Raw genomic sequence first — 7194 nt, 5'->3', positions numbered from 1 at the left:
TGCTGAAACTTTAAATCGCCATAGCTTCTTCACTGAGTGTCCATTTTAGGCGAATTTGGTATCGACGGAAAGATTATTCAATTCTGTACAATTTTGGAGGGTATAAATCTGTCAAAATACCAGCTATAAACCAAGTTATGCTCGTTCAAATATGAGTTATGTGAAATCACACACGAAAACTTGGTATATTTAAAAGTTCTTAGCTTGGCTAACTCTAAGTGACTCTTATGAACATGCTTAACAAATCATAAGCTCTATTATCACTAGGATACTTATCGTAATTCATGTACTCATAAATGAATAATAGGATAGGATTTTTCATGTGTAGGAACAATGGTTCATTTTATAGCTTAGAAATATACGGGGTATTACAATATCTCCCCATTAGAAACATTCGTCCTCAAATGAGACTGAATGAAATAAGGAGAGACAATAAACTGGAGTACATACAATACATACACTACTGAAACATGATCTCATGATGAACATGACTGATAAGCTAAATACATCATGCTGGATATGCATACTTGATGCATGATTAACTGATTCATGAATGCATAACTGAGACTTCTGATAACTGAGTTCTCCCAATGAGAATGCATATTTGATGCATAATTATATATTGGACTGATACGTGAATGAATGACTGAATATGCAACGGTAATAGATACCAAGTTTATGATAGAAATATGAATATAAAATTGAGAACGCTTAAGGAGAACTGGCGGAGAAGAGGTGAGGATACTTGGTATGCATATCTGCTTCTGCTTCCCAAGTAACTCCATCATGAGACTGATTTCTCCAAAGAACCTTGACTAGAGGGACTTCTTTGTTCCTCAATCAATAAGTCTGATAGTCTAAGATTTTAACTGGCATCTCTTCATAAGAGAGACTGTTCTGAACGTCAATGCTCTGAATGGAGACTATAACTTTTGGGTCACCTATGCATTTCTTGAGCAAAGAGACATAGAAGATTAGATGAAATGAGGCTAGATCTGAAGGCAATTCAAGCTCATAAGATACCTTGCCAAAACGACTGAGAATCCTGAAGGGACTGACATATCGGTGACTAAGTTTCCATTTCTTGCTGAACCTCTTCATTCCATTCATGGGACAGATCTTGAGGTAGACATAGTCATTGACCTCGAACTTAAGATCATTTCTGCGAACATCTGTATCAGACTTCTGTCAGCTTTAAGCAGCCTAGAGTCTCTCTCGGATCAACTGAACTTTCTCTAAGGTGTTTAATACTAAGTTAGGACCTATAACTGAGGCCTCATGAATTTCAAACCAACCAATTGGAGATCTATATCTCCTACCATAAAGATCTTCGAATGGAGCTATCTGAATATTGGAATGATAGCTATTATTGTATGCAAACTCAATCAAAGGCAAGTGTTCATTCCAACTTCCCTTGAAATCAATTGCACACGCCCTTAGCATATCTTTGAGAGTCTGAATGGTCCTTTCTGCTTGACCATCTGTATGAGGATGAAATGATGTACTGAGATAAACTTGGGTACCAAGACCCTTTTAAAATGCTTTCCTAAAGTGAGAGGTGAACTGGGTACCTCTATCTGAAATAATAGATAGTAGAATACCATGTAATCTGACCGACTCCCTGATATAGAGTTTGGCATAATCCTTGGCTGAATAAGAAGTACGAACAGGAAGAAAATCAGTTGAATTGGTCATTCTGTCTACAATGACCCAAACTGAATTATGTTAATGAGGAGTTCTAGGCAAACCCATCACAAAGTCCATGCTTACTTCTTCCCACTTCTAAGTAGGAATGGTGAACTCCGGCATGGAACCACTAGGTTTCTGATGCTCTATCTTAACCTTCTGACATATATAGCACTTAGACTCAAACTCTGCAACATTTCTCTTCATCCCACTCCACTAATAGATCTCTCATAAGTTGCGGTGCATCTTAGTGGCCCCTGGATAAATAGAGTATCACGCACCACACTCTTCTACAAAAACTCATTGCCTCAATCCATCTACACCTGGAACGCACAAATGACCTTGACAATGAGGAACACCATCTCCATCTTAGGAGAAAACCTCAACTTTTTGATTTTGAACTGACTCTTTCAGCTCGACAAGGTTAGGCTCCCTATCTTACTTTTCTTTCACCTCAGAAACTAGAGATGACTCTGAACTACTCTAAGCACATACACCACCCTCGGAAAGTCAACTAAGCAAACACTTAATCTGGCCAGCTGATGGATTTCCTAAGCTATTTTCTTCTTGCTATCCTCAATGTGAGAAACACTACCCATGGAGAGTCTACTGAGAGCGTCAGCCACAACATTGGCCTTGCCCGGATGATAAAGGACACTCATGTCATAATCTTTTAGAAGCTCTAACTACCTTCTCTGACGAAGATTGAGATCTTTCTAAGAAAAGACATACTGAAGACTCTTATGATCTATAAAGATATCTATATGAACTCCATAAAGATAATGCCACCAAATTTGTAAGGCAAATACTACGGCTGCTAACTCAAGATCATGAGTAGGATAATTCTTCTCATGGGGCTTTAGCTGTCTGGAGGCGTAGGATATGACCTTACCATGGTGCATGAGGACACAACCTAAACCCACTCTAGATGCATCACAATAGACTATGAAATCGTATGAGCCATCTGGAAGAGCTAGAACTGAAGCTGAGGTGAGTCGAGTCTTCAAATCTTGAAAACTCTTCTTGCATGAATTTGACCATTGAAACTTAACCTTCTTTTGAGTCAATCTATACATAGGAGATGCAATAGAAGAAAATCCCTTGACAAACCATCTGTAATAGCCGGCCAAACCCAAGAAACTCTTGATATCTGATGGAGATATGGGGCGAGGCCAGTTTCTTACCGCTTTGGTCTTCTGAGGATCCACTCTAATGCCATCACTAGAAATAATATGGCCAAGGACTTCTACTGATCTTAGCCAAAATTCGCACTTACTGAACTTGGCAAATAACTGATGATCCCTGAGAGTCTAAAGAATAATTTTGAGATGGTCTGAATGATCACAATCAGTGTGAGAATAGACCAGAATATCATCTATGAAGACTATGAAGATCATGTCTAAGTACTGCTTGAACACCAGGTTTATCAAGTCCGTAAAAGTTGTAGGGGTATTGGTAAGACCAAAGGACATGACAAGAAATTCAAAGTGACCATACCGCATATGGAAAACTGTCTTTGGGATGTCACATTCTCTAACACTGAGCTGATGATAGCCTGATATGAGGTCTATTTTAGAGAAGTAACTAGCACCTTAGAATTGGTCACACGAGTCATCTATTCTAGGAAGTAGATACCTGTTCTTCACCATAACTTTTTTGAGCTGGCGGTAATCGATACACATCCTGAGAGAACTGTCTTTCTTGTGCACGAATAAGTCTGTTGCACCCCATGGGGATACACTGGGCCTGATGAATCCCTTATCTAAGAGATCCTTTAACTGATCTTGTAGTTTCTTGAATTCTGCTTGTGCCATTCTGTATTACGGAATAGAATAGGATGAGTATCTGGGAGAAGGTCTATGCCAAAGTCTATTTTTCTTTTGGGAGGAATGCTTGGAAGATCTTTGGGAAAGACATTTGAATATTTATTAACCACTAGGACTGATTCGAGACTGGGAGATTCAAAACTGGAATCCTTAAAATGCACGAGATGATACACATGCCCCTTAGAAATTATTTTCCTTGCCCGAAGATAGGAAACAAGATGACCCCTGAATGCTAAAGTACTACCCTTCCACAATAGGACAGGCTTATTCGTGAACTGAAATTTAACTATCCTATTTCTACAGTCGACTGTGGCATAGCAAGAATGAATCCAATCCATGCCGAGAATGACATCAAAGTCAGTCATCTCTAACTCAACTAAATCTGCTGACATGGATTTCTAAAATATCATAATATGGTAGTTCCTGTATACCCACCGAGCTATGATAGTTTTACCCAATGGGTTAGAGACCGAAAAGGTCTTTACTAAAATTTCGGGACTAATTCCAAAATTGCCTACTATGTATGGAGTGACAAAAGATAAGGATGCACCTGGGTCTAGTAAAGCATAAACATGAACATGGAAAATCTGTAACATACCAGTAACGACATCAGGAGAATTTTCCTGATCTTATCGGGTCTGAAGAACATAGAGTTTGTTTGGGCGTTGCTCACTAGTAGCACTGGAAGTGGCACCCTGCTGGTTTGAGCGACTGGACAGAGCTGCGGAACGGTTCTGCTGACCCTGAAGACCTGGATAAGGACACTCTCTAATCCTGTAGCCTGGCTTGCTAGAATAAAAACAGACATCACTACTAGCTATACAAAAACCCTTGTAGTTCTTACCACAAGTCTGACATAGGGGATTTTTTGGGCACTACTAACACTGCCCTAAGATTTAGATTCTGGTGCTCTATCTCTATTGCTGTCTCTGAATTTCATCACTGGTGCATTGGCGGAGAAAGGAGTTGGAACACTGGCGGAAGAATGAGCTGGATGGTAGCTGAGTAAATCTAAGAGAATACTCTCTAACCATCATATTTCCCTGCCTGAGGATGATGAACTCAAGAAGTTTGGCCTCTATGAGCTCTTGGGAATCTATCTAAGAAAGCCGTGACAAATATCTCCCACTCAATAGGACCTGCATCTTCTACCCTCTCGGACTTCCCCTGTTTGTACCAAGTATGAGCGATATCCTGTAATTGGTATGCGTTTAACTTTTCACTCTAAATAGAAGTAACTCCCATGATATCAATGACTTTCTTGACTTGGTCAATGAATTTCTGAGGGTCTTCATCAGACTTAGACCTAAAGAATTATGGAGGGTTCATTCGGGTGAAGTCTCGAATCCTAGCTTCTGCGGAATTAACCACTAGATTGGCTGGAATAACTGGTGGCCATTTATTTTAGCCAGCCATAGACTGATCAAGTGTGGTGAATGTAGCTCTAAACTCCGCATGAGAGACATGTTTGCCCAAAGGATCTTCGGGCTGAGGAGATGGATGGTTTCTTCTCTTTGGGTCCATATTCTGAAATAAGAGAAGAATGGATTAGAGTGAGAGTTTAACTTGAGATTATGCTCACTAGCGTGACATGAATTCTGAAAAAAGAGAAACTATTCCTAAAACATCTCATAGCCTCCTATACATAAATATGGCGTGCAACACACCCATGCACAAGACTCTACTAGATGCATCTTTCAGACTTCCTAGGACTCTATTGAACCTTAGGCTCTGATACCAAGTTTGTAACACCCCAATTTTCTGAATTAAAATATTACACGATGCTTATGACCCCAAAGGACCACAAGCTAACCCATGACTGATATTTGTACCTGTGCACTGCAATATATAATAATGTGGAAAACATTAACATGTAGGCCATAAGGTTCAACTAAATAAAGAATTTGTAAAATAGTAACATCCGTGTGGGTGAAAGATACCCAAAACAACTGCAAAATAAATCAAATCTGAACTAAATCTGAAAGCCTCTAAATACTGTCTGAATAAGGAGATGAAGGAACATATCTCCAACTAACTCCGTCTAGCAAAACTAAGCTGAAACAATAAATAAAATAAAATAATATCATATCATCCTCGAATGAAGAGGACTCACTACAATATATACTGGAATACAGCTATTATTGCTGGTCTGGAACTCGTTCCTTTGAACCTATGGTGTAACATGAAAAGAAAGCACCATAGCATAAATGCGTCAGTACAACTGGAGTCCTGAGTATACGAGTGAGGTAGGATAATGCAAATGGTTTACATGCATGAATAATTCTAACTGACTGACTGATATGAACGTAAGATTACAAACATACATACATAGTAACTGAGATCATGAGTACGTGACATGTCTGAAACTATAGTTCTGATAGCATGGGCGACTATGTCTGACAGTCTTAAATCTGATGGAACTTTCTGAGTCCCATACTATTACTGAATTTGACTGCATCTAATAGTCCTGGTATACTGATATCTGAAGAACTGTCTGAGTTCTTTTACTAAGACTGAGTATGAAACTGTGGGAGGTAGTTGTTTAACCGACATGCCCCATGTTTACCATTATGGCTAAGCTGGGGTCCAATCTCTACCCCGACTGGAGGGGTGTCAATACCATGCCACTGGTAAGGACAGTTATCAGTGACCCTTAGCTGGCAGGTACTCGAAATAAGAGCGGTGAGAACCCTGAACTAATTGGTTAAGACACCTTATCAACCCTAATCTGACAGGTTAAGATGTGTCAACCTATGTTGGCTACATAGTTCTAGAACACAAGGATGACTGCTAAGAATCACACCCTAAACTGGTAGGTAAGTTCCCATCCTTGGGTTTACTCGATGCTAACTTCTACTCTCATCTGAATAAACTGAAGATGATTTAACTGACTGTACATAGACTGATTAACTGACTTCCATTGACTGATGAAAAAGTACTACTATCTGAGAGTTAACTGAGATCATGAGATTTTTGAGGTTTCCTGAGTCACATGACTGACTGAGTTCTATAGATTATAGATTGACTGAGATTATCGAGACAACATGACATGGCTCTAGGCACACAACTATATTTTTCAGGTACGAATACCCCCAAGACTCGATAGAAAAAAATTGACACACATGACATGACTTGATCATAAGATTGGAGTCCACAATTCATAATATCATAAGTTGGGGATGTTATACTTCATGTTGTTATTCAACATCTTAAACATTGTAGAGATTGCATGGATATATTTTGTGTACATATTATACATATCCATTATCATACATGCTTCATACCAGAACAATAGCAACACATCAATAGCATGGAATTCATATTTAAGTATATAGCTAACACGGACTTATCATTTAGATATCATGGAACCATATAAACATAAATTCCTAACATCCGAAGCATTTTTTTCAAACACCTAGCATACATTCTTTAAGGCATAGATGTGTTTCATAACTTGCACCATATTACACCACCTAAAGTTCATAGTTTTCAACTAACAATCATATATATATTTCATGAAAACACCTTTAGATATCCTCTTAAAACTTAAAAAAATAATCATCAACATGTGTGTGCTCATATCACCACAGAAAGTTCACAAAATAGTATTTAAAACATAGTTACTACGCATACCTTAGATTAATGATCCGTGAAGATAATAGTGAAATAAGCTTGGAATTTG

This window comes from Capsicum annuum, chromosome 5 (assembly GCF_002878395.1).
Source record: "Capsicum annuum cultivar UCD-10X-F1 chromosome 5, UCD10Xv1.1, whole genome shotgun sequence".
NCBI classification, from domain to species: domain Eukaryota; kingdom Viridiplantae; phylum Streptophyta; class Magnoliopsida; order Solanales; family Solanaceae; genus Capsicum; species Capsicum annuum.
Note: the sequence above shows the minus strand (reverse complement) of the source record.